This window comes from Leptonychotes weddellii, unplaced genomic scaffold (genome assembly GCF_054177405.1).
Source record: "Leptonychotes weddellii isolate Sample4059 unplaced genomic scaffold, ASM5417740v2 HiC_scaffold_1040, whole genome shotgun sequence".
NCBI classification, from domain to species: Eukaryota; Metazoa; Chordata; class Mammalia; order Carnivora; family Phocidae; genus Leptonychotes; species Leptonychotes weddellii.
The window spans coordinates 1-14,684 of NW_027680715.1; the positions used below are offsets into that span (position 1 = coordinate 1).

At 47.5% G+C, this 14,684-nt stretch overlaps 1 non-coding gene across 1 annotated transcript; it reads right to left on the reverse strand.

Annotated features, from left to right (window-relative positions):
- Window positions 1-6: 6 nt before the first annotated feature.
- Window positions 7-14,080, reverse strand: LOC102744575 (uncharacterized). The gene is made up of 5 exons (XR_014141558.1): window positions 13,955-14,080; window positions 13,326-13,472; window positions 11,332-11,455; window positions 7,647-7,751; window positions 7-5,554 (listed from the first exon to the last, which is right to left on the reverse strand). It is a non-coding gene; the product is annotated as an uncharacterized LOC102744575 (transcript).
- Between the last annotated feature and the right edge of the window lie 604 nt (window positions 14,081-14,684).

Below are 14,684 nucleotides of genomic sequence, written 5' to 3' on the forward strand. Positions count from 1 at the left end.
AGCTGAGCCTCAAAGCAGAAGCAGATATCCCGATAGATGCTTTTTCATTCCCACTGGGGCAAACCCCTAACACTAGGGAAGAGAAGGGCAGACCACAGACTTAAAGCCACTTAACTGCGGACTCTTAGACAGATTGTTGCCATTGAAAAACATATTTTGAACACAGACAGCTATTTCTGTGAGCAAATGGGAAAGTGTGTCTGCTAAAAACAAGGGAGAGGCTCTGTCCTCACTATGGAATTCCACCAGTCCATCCTGGTTCACCCAGTAAGACTTCAGCTGCTTTCACTGTTGGAAAGCATTTGATTATTTCTATTTCTGGGGCAGAAAATGGAATCTTTAGCTGGGTTTCTGAAATAACTGTCAGGAGATTTTATGTATTTCGGTACAAAGAAAATACATTTTGTTTTACACAGTGACAGGCAGTGCAGAAACATTAAATAATGTGATCTTGGCCTCCGAGGGACCACTATCCGTCTACAAGGCCCGATTGTCTCTACTTCTTGGGGACGGACACTTGCAGAGAGAGCACCATTATTTGCTAAGCGCGGGACCAAGACGTCACACAGAGGGCCCTGTTCCTAGGAGTTGGAGAGAGAAGAGTGAGAAAAGGGGCCCTGGCCTCTTGGAGTTGACATTCTACTAGAGGGAGCCAGACAGTGAACAATCCTAAGTCCCCGGGGAAGAGAGCAGCCCCTGAGAAGCACCATGCAGAGCATTAAAGCAGCCCCGTGATGAGAGAGTAGCTGGGCGGTCAGGACCGGCTTCACTGGGATGAGGTCACTCCGAGGGAGTGAAAGGATGCGAGGAGTCTGGGCAGAGAGGTGGCAGCCGAATTCTGCAGGGCAGTCCGTGGCAGGCTAAGGAGGCTGGACTGGCTACCAAGTGCACTGGAGAAGCCGCCGGAGGTTTTAAGCGGAGAAGAGTCTCATCTGGTGTACGTGTGTGACAAGGTCACTCTGGGCTGGGGCCAAGGGTAAAAGGGAGGAGCCCAGGCGGAGGCCGCAGCCCTCACACTGGTTGCTGGAAATCAGCAACCTCCTCCCCCCTAGCCATGCCAATGATCAGGAAGAAGGCTAGCCGACGACAAAGCACAAGCTGACACCCTGCAAACCAACGCCCCCAACTCCTGGGCGGGACATGTGTGACATTCCTCCAGGAAACTGCCAACTATCTAAAGGTTAATGCCTTGCTGGAGGGGAAAACAACCTTAATTTGACAATGGCAAAGCCTCCAGTATCTGGTAGGTCCTTGTTAGCATATGAAAGTTCTTTTGAAAACCTCCCTTAATCCTTACCTCCCCCAACCCCATAGTATATAACCAATTGCTCCTCATAACCCCGGAGCAGCTCTTTCTGCCCCCGGGTCCTGTCCCCGTGCTTTAATAAAACCACCTTTTTGTACCAAAGACGTCTCAAGAATTCTTTCTTGGCCGGAGGCTCCGCACCCCACCCCACCGAACCTCACCAATATTCCAAAACGTCATCATTGAGATAGCCCCCTGGTGAGGCCCAGGGGGCAGTTGGATACACGAGGGTGGGGAGGGCGATCTGGGCGTTACTGGCATATGGGTGGCATTTAAAGTCAGAGTGATGAGGGAGCAGAAGGCTCGATGAAGACAAAGCACAAGGTGACACCCTGCAACCTCCCCCCAACCTCCACTCCTGGGTGGGACAGGTGTAACATTCTTCCAGGACGCTCCCAACTATCTTAATGTTAATGCCTTGCTAAGAGGTATAAACATCCTTAACTTGACAATGGCAAGGCCTCCATTATCCTGTAGGTCCTCTTTAGCATATGAAAGTAATTTTGAGACCTCCCTTTTCCTTACTTCCCCACTTCCCCCAACTCCCCAGTATATAACCAGCCACTCCTCAAGACCCCCCAGGGCAGGAGCTCTTCCTGTCCACGGGTCCTGTCCCTGTGCTTTAATAAAACCGCCATTTTGCACCAAAGACGTCTCAAGAATTTTCTTGGTCATCGGCTCCGAACCTCACCCCACCAAACCTCACCTATATTCCAGAACCACAAAAGAGGACCAGATGAGACCACTCAGGAAGAGTATGTAGGTAGAGGGGAAGGGGCCAGGACAGACTGCCTGACGGAAGGCAGGCACTCGCAAAACTCTGGCAACATAAAAGCCAAGAGAAAAAAGCCTCTCAAGAAGGTGGGAGCAGCCAACCACGTGACATGGACTAGAGTGTGAGCAGACTAGGGTTGGGGCCCCGGAGGCAGGAGCAGCTGCTTGGCCGCACTGAAGGCAGGATCCGTGGGTGCGGATGAGGCTTTGGGAAGGGTGGCAGGAAATGGGGGTGCAGAGGCAAAGTTTTGAGGTGCCAGAGCAGGACTGTTCCACGATGGCACAACCCAACAGCAGAAGATGATGCAAGACGGCCGGGGGGGGGTTGTGCCCGCCGCAGGGGGCGAGGTCCAGACCCAAGTGCGGCAGGGCCCTTTCTCCGTAGGCACAGGGGGCTGGCGGACGGTGAGGGTACAGATGGGGGCAATCGCCTCGGGGTAGGGAGGTGAGGGCTTTCCAGCTGGCTGCTTCTAGCGGAGGGCCAGTGGGAAAGCCTGCTCGCGGTGCGAGACTTCTGGAAAGGGAGACCAAGTGAAATAAGGGTTGGGGGGAGGGGAGACCGGACGTGCGGAGGGCCCAGCTGGGACGTGTGGCCGTGGAGTGACAGGGAGCCCGGCCACCCCGGTGCGTGTGCTGCAGTCTTCAGCAGCTCAGGGAGAAGGCCCTGCTGCAGCTGTATTCATCTCACACCTGTAGAAAGCAAGTCCTGGGGAGCTTAAGGAGCTTGTGGGAGGCCGCGCGGCTGCAGTCTGAACCCGGGAGAGTGTACTGCGTGCACGGAGGTTTCTGGGATGTGTCCCGCATATCTGCAGGCAGGCTAAGGCGGGTTTGCGAGACCCGTGCTGGATGAGTGACCGTGGGAGCCTGATTCGTTGACATTAGCTGACCTCCAGGTCACAACGGGCCCTCCTGGTTTGGATGCCAAGAGCTATCCATTTTGCCTTGCATCGCCTCCGGCTCCAGGCTGGGCTGGGCCCCTGGAACGGAATCCGGAGGGGAGGCGAGCACATCTAACCCAGGCTCCCTGAAGACGGAAAGCCATGATAACATAGAAATGCAGCTCTCCAAACTGCAGGTAGGCAAGCAACATTTAACTTCAGACCCCCGTCATGTGCCCTATAAATAGTCATTTGCCCTATTATTACGGCCCTTACGGGGATGGTCAGTTGGAAGTCTTCGCCTGAAGGGAGGATGCTCCACCCAGGCCTCTCTATGGGGACTCCAGCCAGGGCTGTCTCCACCGCAGGCAGCCGGTGAGAGGCTGGATGTTATAAGTACCCGATTTGATTGAACTTTGTCTTATTCTCCTTTACTGCTTACTATTGTCCTCACCTATGCATGGATTTCCCTTTTCTTTCTGTTTCCATTAGATTTTTATATCGGTAAAGTGTTTTTTTCCCCTTTGAAACTGAAGAGGACGGGGTATGCCATGAATCTTTTCTTCAGAACAGACAGCAGGGTTTTAACCAGAGACCTTCAACCTCTGTGGGGCCACAGAGACTTTCCAAGGAACACTGGGATGGTCAATTGGAAGAACATCCATTTCCAGATCCCCAAGTGTCCTCACATCCTGTTTTCTTGAAAGTGGTCTTCCTGCAGACTTTATCCCACTTTACAAAAGAAAGGCACAACTTTCACCCATTCCAAACACTGGGTGAACGTTTCAGGGTGGAAACACCCCCAACTCTGCACCAAACAAAGGGGAAAGGCTGGTCTGACAATGAATCAAGCCTCATAGGCTACTTAATAAGGACGAAACAGGGTATTAGAAATGAGGACGGCGGTCTACAGCTTAAAGGTTAGTGGGAGAGACAACCATGATCAGTGAATGACCCAGTAATTCCCTAGCTCGGAAGGAGAGGGCTCTGAGTGGGTAGAACAAGAATGCGGACCTGGGTGGAGACTGCAGACCCTGAGGGCTTCAGCTGAGACAGAAGGATGAATGCTGCTCCTTCTGCAAAGAGCCAGAGGGTAAATGTTTTCAGCTTTGCAGGCCATAAAGTCTGCATCACAACTACTCAAGTCTACAAAGATAGTCAAAGGTGGTAGTCAACGAGTGACCTCGGCTGGGTGCCAGTGACGTATTACTTATAAAAAACGGGCAGCAGAAGTCCTCATTCATGGTTTTCCCAGGCATTTATTTTTTTTCCAGCTGTCTGGAAAAAGTATGCCTCGCTGGTGAGTGTTTGGCAGGTTTCATGTTACCAATGGGAGGAGATGCTGACCATGTGGGTGGCAGTGGGGGGAGGGAGCTTACTTGGGACCAGAGGGATGGTAGGTACAGAGGCCAAGGTGAAGTTTGGGAGGTATTTTTCATTTGGGCTGGGGAAGGGTGTTTGGGATAGGGGAGTAGGCTGGGGCCCGGGCGTGACATTATAACATAATTAGATCTGCATTTTGAAAAGATTGCAGGGGTTCTGGGGAGCCTGAGGGAGCCAGCACCCTACTGCATTGGTGAAGGGGCTCAAACTGGACTGTAGGGAGGGGAGGGGAGAGGTGAAGTGGGGTGGTGTTGGAGCTACCTAGGAGGAACATCACAGGGCAAGGCAGAGAGGGGCAAGCTGGTGTGAGAGTGATGTGAGAAACAAAGGCAGAAGAAAAATTAAATTTCCTGACTACCTACAGCCCACTGACTTGAAGCAGGCAGTTGACCTTCCTCCATGTTAATACTTTGCGAAGGGCAAAAGGCAATCTTAGCCCGACCCCCAGGATCCTATGAGTTTACTTTAACATATAAAAATTTCTTTGGAAACTTCCTTTATCTCTACTCCTCCAAGATACATGTTGGCAATCATCCCCTCAAGCATAACACCCACTGATACACCTCTGAAGGGCCTCGTGACTAAGGTTTTACTAGACAGTAAAATGACCTTTTCCTAACAATAGCTTGCCCTCTCAAGGTCCTGGAAACCTTGCTTCCAAAATTCTTTAGAGACTTATGCTATCCCTAACCCTCCCAACTTGAAAGTATATCATGGGCCACTCCTCATGACCCCTCCTCTTTCTGCCCACGGGCCCTGTCCCTGTGCCTTTTTGCACCAAAGACGTCTCAAGAATTCTTTCACAAGAAAGCCGGTGGCTTTGAACCCTAACATCATTCCTGCTTCAGATATGACAGCCAGGTGTGGGTTTATGATGAAGTGATAGGGAGGAAAAGCTATGAAAACACTTTGGAGCTGAGCCTACACTGAGAAACTGTTTCCATCTCCTCTACCCCCCAATCACTGCATTTCTGTGGTGACCCTTTGGTGCTCTGCTCATGCCCACAGATCTAGAGGACCACCAGGACCCCTCCCAAGATGATGGACAGGGAGTGCAGAGATGTGGAACCAACTAGAAGTCATTGAAGCTTCTGGGGATGCAAGGGGGTCTGGGTCTGTGCCCCTCTACTCACCTTAGGGCAGAGAACTTTCTTGTTCTGGCGAGGCCCCTGGGAGATACATCTCTTAGAAGTGAACAAAGAAAACTCTCTTTCTAGGGAAGAGAAAAATGGGCTTCAGTCCCTTCTTGTCCGGAGGTGACGCTGCAGACCAGGAGTTCTGACACAGCCCCCTCCCTGGAGGCAACAGCAATAGTAGGACAATGGACCTCAGGCAAACCAGAGCCCCTCTGTCATTCTCTCTGCTGAGTGACCTTGGGCAGGTCACCTAACCTCTCTGATCCTGTTAAAGGTTTGAATACTAAACTACCTTGCGGGGCTCCTGAACCAATTAAAGTAAATAATGTATGCAGAGGACAGTATACAGGGCAAGCACTCAACCCATATGAAAAAAAAAAGTACTGGCTTCAAAAGAAAAACAAAAAACTCAAAACCCTGAAACATCAAAATGAATAAATGTTGGATTAAACACTTAAAGTAATAATCTATCAGCCTCAGGGAGTGTCATTAAAGTTGAAGACAGTTTACACGTTCTAGATTTTTTCCCTTTGAAACGTCTGTGTGTACATGGTGATCGCTGGGAAAGCAAACGTATTGAGTGGGTCAGTGAACGTAAATGCTTAGAAAAGCAGCAATGAAAGTGCCTGGCTCTGAGGAAGTATTGCTATGAGCATATCCACCCAATAAGTACAATCATGCTCTTCTCTGAGGACTGCCTTCCCTGTGCCCTGGGCCAGTGCTTTGCAAACTGGACGGCGCTCATAGATCAGGGGGTGGTCAGCCCATCCAGAGATGCTGACGCTGCTCGTTCTAGGCAGCATGTGGGAGGCTCTGCCAGCGCCCCTCCAGGGTCAGTAAGCTCACCATGGTGTGGACCGTACCGCCTCTCGGGAGGCCCCCCCCATCCTGCTGAGTGGCCTCACTTTCCCTAAGGGAGGTAGACTGAGGGGGGAGACCCCTGTCACTGGCCAGAGAGGCCACCAGCTAACAAGAGTAGGTTGATTAGCCCGTCTGAGCAAAATCCTGGCCCCCAACTGTGCCGGGAAACCCTGGGCACAGGAACCTCTCTGCACCTTATCCTGCTATAAGATCAGGGTAACAGCCTCGCTCATAAGGTTTGGGTGGGGAGGACACAAAAGAACCCAAACTGTGGCTGGTGCAAAGAATGGGAGTCAGTGTGCAATAGCATTATTTTTATTGCTAACCAGGGTAGAGCTTTGTGCTCAGACTCATTCTTCACAGCACGGGCTGTTTTCAGCACATTTAAGAAAAAAATAATTTTCTCACTCCTGTCTTCCACTTCCAAAGGGTCCTGGGTTGTTAAAGGACTTCATTAGTGAATGTTGTCTGCCTCCTGGGTCCTATTGACCTATTAAAGATGGGGCTTCGCTGCATCCCTGGGGTGCCCCCATGAAAAGGGTAGACATCACCCCCTGGAGGAAACATCCGCCTAACCCAGCATTGTGTCTCTCTGGCTTTGCAGTCCTGAGTTTGATCCGGGCTTGGTCACCCACGGGCTGGTTACCCATTACAGTCCTCTCCCGGCTGCCATGAGGAATGCCTCTGGGTCTTATCACACTCTGTTCCCTCCACCTGGAACAGTAATTCTTCCCTTCACTTGCCTAAAATACACATCCTTCAAATCTCAGCTTACGTGCCACTTACTGACCCTCTCAGGGCTGGACTGAGGACCTCCCGCCATGCCCCCTCAGCCTGTATGCCCCAACACCGCACCTAATCCACGGGAGCGTGGCTGCCTGGTGCACAGAGCCCTTTACGTGTCTGTTGCCGCAATAAGAAAGTAGGCCTTGGGCAACTTGCTTCTCTGAACTCTACTCTCCTTATCTGTGAAATGGATTTAGTGTGTCTTTGAGCTGGTTGTTGTGAGGATTAAATAAAAGGATGAAGAGGCCAGCATGGAGCCTGGCCCAGAGCAGATACCTAGTCTCTGGCGTCCATGGGTATAATATCAGGTTCCACCCCTACATCCCAGCAATTATGTTGTGCTGACTCTTAACTATAATTTCTAAGCAACAGCATTTCAGTCATTTTGGTGGCTAGTGTGGGGGAGCGTGAGAGGGAACCTGGCCTGAGTACTTCAATACCAAGGCTCTGCCCTGTCCCAGCTGGATGGCGGCTGGGTGTGGCAGGGGCGCAGGGGGGCCAAGTGCACAAGGGGTAGCTTACTCTTTAACAGTCTTCTTTGCAAAATTAATTTTTCTCTGCGGAATCTCTCTGGATCCAGTTCTGAATAGTCCCAGCTGTTATAGCTCTGTAGGCAAGGGTAGATACCTAACAGAGAGTGAAGAGTGATCATGAAAACTTCCATAAAAGAGAAAGGAGGCAGAAAACAGAAGACAGAGCCCCGCCCCCTGCCCCCCCTGCTGGTCCTGGGGCGGGGGGAGCTTCTAGCATTCGCCTCACCCTACGGTGGCCCTGTGGCCTTGACGGAGCCACTTCCCCTGTGGGAGGCTTTGGTGCCTTCCTCTGCAGAAGAGACGGTGAGGTTCGCCCTGCCCCCCAACAGCATGGGTCTGACGACTGGATCACACCAGGGCACCTGACCCTGTGCTGTACAGATATGAAGGCATTGTAATCATTCCTTTTCCTGCTTATCTCCTTTGCTGTCGCTGAACTGTGAGCTCCCTGAGCGCAGAACCTGGATCATACTCACTTTTGCACCTCGGGGGCTTAGCACTGGACCCAGCACGTGATAAATAGGAGCTTAGTAAGTATTTGCTCAACATGTTATCACACTTAGAACCAGAAACTGGCTCTCCCTAAATATTTGATGGTGATGTTAATGGGGCTAATGCTTTCCTTGTAAAGCAAACCATGCGTTTCAGAGTCTTGGCTTCTTGGAACCTGAATCCTCAGACGTTAGAAGGACTCCATGGTCTCCCTCAGTTCTTTGGTTTAGAAAGGAAAAGACCAAGGATTACTTGAGAAATTTTGAACTCTTATGCAAAGATGTTGTCTCCATTGGACAAAGTAAGTGGACAGGAAGTTTAGGGAAGGAGGTTCAGCCTTGGACAAAAAGGGGAATAGGAAGGAGGAACAGAAAGAAAAGTGTCAGAGAATGAGAGGCAGGATGGCATAGTGGTCAAAGACCTAATTTTGCAGTGGGACAGCCTGGATCTGAATGCCTGCTCTCCCATTTGTTTCCTGCTGGACCTCTTTGATTCTGCATATGTTAAGAGGATTAAATGGGTGTGCCAAAAAGACTTAGCAGGCCCAGGCTGCTATCCTTGGAAAATCTTGCTTGCGAGGTTGGCCTTTGGCCAGCATCTGCAAGTTGGCTGGTAAACATTTCCTTACACTGATACCGCTTTCCCTAATACCTAGAAGAAGTGGATACGTTCCTGGAAGTGTACAAACTATCAAGACCGAATCATGAAGACATATAAAATCTGAACAGACCAATAATGAGTTAGGGGGTTGAATCAGTGATCAAAAACCTCCCAAACAAAGAATAGCTCAGGACCAGATGGCTTCACAGGCAAATTCTACCAAATATTTAAAGAATGAACTCCAATCTTTCTCAAACTCTTTCAAAACATTGAAGAGGAGGGAACACTTCCAAACTCATGAGGCCAGCTTTACCTTGATACCAAAGCCAGATAAGGGCACTACAAGAAAAGAGAACTACAGGCCAATATCTCCTGTGAATACAGACATAAAAATTCTCAGGAAAATACTAGCGAACTGAATTCAAGAGCACATTAGGAGGATCGCCCACCATGATCAAGTGGGATGGATCCCTGGGATGCAAAGATGGATAAACATCCACAAATCAATGTGATACACCATATTAATAAAAGGAAAGATAAAAATCACATGCTCATCTCAGTAGATGTAGGAAAAGCACCTGACACAATTCAACATCCTTTCATGGTAAAAACTCTCAACAAAGTGAGTACAAAGGGAACACACTTCAATGTAATAAGGGCCACATATAACAAGCCCACAGCTAATATCATACTCAATGATGAAAAAAGTTTTTCTTCTAAGACCGGGAATGAGACAAGAATATCCACTCTAACCACTCTCACCACCCAGAATAATTAGACATAAAAAAAATAAATAAATAAGAGAGAGGGGGAGAGAAAGGAAAAAGAGAAAGAAAAAAATGGCATCCAAATCAGAATGGAAGAAGTAAATTTGTCTCCGTTTGCTGATGACATGATCTTGTATACAGAAAAACCTAGAGTCCACCAAAAAAACTGTTAGAATTAATAAACAATATCAGTAAATTGTCAGGATACAAAATCAACATATGAAAGTCGGTTGGGTTTCTATACACTGACAAAGAGCTATATGAAAAAAAATAAAGAACACAACCCACTCACAATAACATTGAAAACAATAAAATACTTGGGAATAAATTTAACCAAGGAAGTGGAAAATCTATACATTGAAAACTATAAGACACTGATGAAAGAAATTGAGGAAGACACAAACCAATGGAAAGATATGCTGTGTAATGGATCAAAAGAATTAATATTGTGAAAATATCCATATTACCCAAAGCCATCTATAGATTCAATGCAATCTCTATCAAAATTCAAAAAAAAAAAGGAAAAATTCCAATGGTATTTTTCACAGAAGTAGAGAAAACCATCTTAAAATTTGTGTGGATCCACAAAAGACCCTGAAAGCCAAAGCAATCTTGAAAATAAGCAAAGCTTATTGAGAGTAGACCTTAAGTCTTCTCACCATAACAACAAAATGGTAATTATGTGTGAAGGATGTGCTAACTAACCTTATTATGGTTAACATTCCCCAATATGTACATGCATCGAATCATCACTTTGTGCATCTTAGACTTACACAATGTTATATGTCAATTATAACAATATAGCTGGGAGGAAATTTTTCCCTAACTGATTAGAATGGCTCACTGGGCCTAGACTATCTGTAAAACGATGTGGCTTCGGCTGAACACCTGCTTTCCTGGAATTTTGGTATATGATAGACAGAGGTGTCTACGTGACCGGCCCCCAATATAAACCTTGGGTGCTGTGTCTCTAGTAGGCTTCCCCGGGCAGAAACATCACACGTGTTGCTACATCTTTGCTGCAGAGGGATGAGAGTGCTCTGCCCAAGTCCTCATGGAAGGGAGAGAGCAGAAGGAAGCCTGCACATGAGTTCCTCCAGACTCTGTCTTTTCCACTAAGAGTATTCCCTGGCTGGGTATCCTCACTACACTGCTGTAATCTTAGCCGTGAATATAACTACATGCTGAGACTGTGAGTTCTCCCAGCAAATATCCTAATGCAGGATGAACTTGGAGACCCCCAAGACAGTAGGAAATGTAAAGAAGTGCTTACTTAGCACAGTACTTAGTACACAGGAACCTCTCAATAGGTAGTAGATGTTAATAACCTTAGAAAATAGCTAGGTCGAGAAGAGGGGAGTAGGGAACAGGAGTGAAAAGTAGTTAAAAGCAAACATCAGCCTGGCACAGTGTGTGGCAAGGACAAGGGGACAAGGGGACCACGGTTAGGCCACATGGGGTCACTGGGGAGTAGAAGGGTGGAATCATCCAACCAGCATCTGCTTTTGGGCTCCTGAGCCTCTAGGTCCATCAGTCCACAGCACATGGCCAACTAACCTCTGCTGAAACCTGCTTCCTGCAGATCACTGGACACAAAGAGGGGGCTAGGAATGTCTCAGAACTGTTTTTGTTTTGTGGAAGCAGGGTAATCAGTACTCCTGGAGGCTCCAACCGCACACCTTCCCTTCTTTGATGTCAGCAAGAAAAAAGGACAAATGCCTCAGTGAAGGATGTGATGGCAAACCACACACCTAGGCTCAGGCAGAAAAGTGTTTCCAGAATCACTTTCCCCAGGACGAAGCAGCCCCCTCTTACCTGAAATCCACAGGCTCATCGTGTTACAGATGCTCGATTTGAATTCGTGCGTGTTGAACCAGGATTGCGGGAAGCAGCAACAGAAGCTGGTGTACACAGCTTTACTCAGCAGCGTTGGCAACTTCTGGGGGTGGGGGGGAGAGGGGGAGCAGAGCTCAGGCAACATTCTGGACATCTCCACACCCAGAAAAGAGCTCCTGACTGCAGAAAGGATCTGTGATAAAACTCTCTGCCTGATATCGCACTGCCTTCCATTCATGGGGGGGCGCAATTTCCATCTGCTGCTGGCCCACATCTTGGTGGACTCCTTACCCTATCTGAGAACCACACCTCAAACCTCATGAGATGCTTGACCACCAACCTCCCTCCCCCACCCCCCGCCCCCAGCTCCTCTGCTCGTGGTCGGTGGCTCAGCCCCTTCTGCCACCCAGCCAAAGAGTAGCCCAGAGGACAAGATACATTTGACCTGCCCATCTTGCTACCTCCCAGAGATAACAGGAAGTACTACTACTGTTATTTTTTTCCCTATGCATAGGTGGTACTGTTGTTCCTTCTTAACTATGGTTGATCGCAAATTATACATTTATATCCAGCCTTATTCATTTAACAATATAGTATAAGCACTTCCTCGGGTTGTTATCAACTCTTGGGAATTTTTTTTCCCCAAGAATGACCTTCATAATATTGGGCTGAGTAGGCATACCAAAATTTCCTTCTACATCCCCCATCAATGGATGTTGTCTCGTTTCTAAGACTTTACATTACAAATTATGTGGAATAATTACTTTTATTTTCTAACCTAACTCTGTGGCACATAGCAGGCAGTCAAAAATTTGTGTAAAGCATGAGGGAAAGCAGCTTTTCCTGAGTATTCGATTATGACCTCCAGAAGATGGAATCATGATAGTAACTATAGTGGCTATGATGCACTGGGGGCTTCTCAGGTGCTGGGGATATGTCAGTGCCTTACAAACATCATCTCATTTAATCCTTAGGACAACTCAGTGAGCGAGGCAGTATTATCCCCATTTTATGGATGATGAAACTGAGGCATGGAAAATCTAATTGACTTGGTAGACGGACACTTAACTAGTGTAAGCACCTGGTAGCAAAAATGTATCAAGTCACTTCTCAGACTGTCAGAGTGCCATTTCCCTAGATCCTTCACAACCCCGGGAATCACTCTTTTTAATCCATGCAATCTAGCAGGTAAAAAGGGGTACCAAATGATTATTGTTTTAATTGGTATGTTTGACTATTGTTAAGGGTGAACACTTTTTCCCCATCTGTATTTCTTCCCTGGTGAATTTCTGGTTTATGTACTTTGTCAATTGGTCTATGGGTTGTTGCATTTTTTTCTTATTGATTTGTATAAGTTCTCTTTTTTTTTTTTAAAGTTTGTATTTACTTAAGTAATCTCCACACCCAACGTGGGGCTCGAACTCACATCCCCGATATCAAGAGTCGAATGCGCCGCTGACTGAGCCAGCCAGGCGCACGAATTTGTAAGAGTTCTTTACATTGTGTGATGTATGTGCCACGTGATTTCTGCGGTTTCTCCTTTGCCTTTTAAGTCTGACTGTGGTAATTTAAATAATTTATGTAGTTAAATCGGTCTTTGTGACTATATATATATTCATACTTTTAAAATTACATGCTTATTTAAATACCAAAGAAATATATAAAATAGAAAAGGAAGTCTCTTATAACCTCATTCCCCAGAGATAACCATTGCTAAGAGTTCGGTATGTATTTTTCCAGATTTTTTTTTTCTATTCATAGGCACACATATATACATACACATACACATTTTTAAACACAGAGTTCTATAAATTGCTCTGCTTTTCACTTAAAATATACCATATACAGATCTACTTTATTTATTGTGACTGCTGCATTACAAGTCAGTGTATGGATATAGCACAACTTACTACTTACTGCCTCACAGAAAGAACGTTAAGGGCATTCTATTGGCATTTGAAGTGAAGAGATACCTAGTGTGATTTTTTTTCCTCCAAATGGTGCTTGATGCTCACTTTTAAGAGCGCCTCTTCATAGTGGGACTTGGATTCATTCAACAAGAGAAAGGCGTAGTTTTGGGCTATCCGGTCAAACAGCTTATTCTGGATCTCCTTGTTGGGCTACCAGGAATAAAAGTGCAGAAGGAGTTACTAGAGCCCCTGGTTTTAACAGGCAACGGCTGAGATGCTGAAATAGCTACTTCTCTCGTGTTTAGGAATATTATTCTTGAGATGTTTAACCTCATGTTATTTATGAAATAGTACACTAATTTTTAGATTTATAAAATAGATTTATGCGTAGAGCAGACTGTTGAAGCAAGCGCCCAAACTCTGGGCAGGGAGGTCCTGACTCTGCTCCCGGCCTTGTGGTTGACCAGCCACGTGACAGGGACCAGTTCCTGACACTCCGGGGCTACAAAACATTGTGCAGTGGCTGAAGCACAAGATGTATGGGCCAGGCGGGGGAGGGAGGAGGCAGATGGGGCTCCAGTGGGGGGGTCCACAGATTCAGAGAGGCTTCCAGCCCACATTAAAGAGGTTAGGGTTTGTTCCACAGAAAAATAACTTGAGCAAGGGAGAGAAGTGATCAGATTTGCATTTACCTGGTACCTCTCATGAAAGATCCACCAGAAGCTATCCAGCCATATGGCTCTTGGAGAAGGAGAAGAGAGAAACCTCTCTAATTCTCTATCTGAACAGAAAGACTTGAAGAAAAAAAAATTCACATTATTATTGCTGTTGTTTTTGAAAAAAAAAACAAAAAAACATTTTTCACCTGGAGCCACAGGCCGATTCATAATCCTCTCCGTCCAAGACCCTCCTTTCCTCCTACGTTCCACAGCTTGTTACTATTACTAATCACACCACCTTCCCGCCAGTCACCTTTGGAATTAACAGACTTTGGCGTCAGCTTAAAAACAACACTTACCCTTTATTTTTATTTATTTTCTTTTTAAGATTTTATTTATTTGCGAGAGAGAGAATGAGAGACAGAGAGCATGAGAGGGAGGAGGGTCAGAGGGAGAAGCAGACTCCCTGCTGAGCAGGGAGCCCGATGTGGGACTCAATCCCGGGACTCCGGGATCATGACCCGAGCCAAAGGCAGTTGCTCAACCAACTGAGCCACCCAGGCGCCCCCAACACTTACCCTTTAAAGAGAGTGCAGGGGCACCTGGGTGGCTCAGTCGTTAAGCGTCTGCCTTTGGCTCAGGTCATGATCCCAGAGTCCTGGGATCAAGCCCCGCATCAGGCTCCCTGCTCCGCGGGAGGCCTGCTTCTCCCTCTCCCACTCCCCCTGCTTGCGTTCCCTCTCTCACTGTGTCTCTGTCAAAT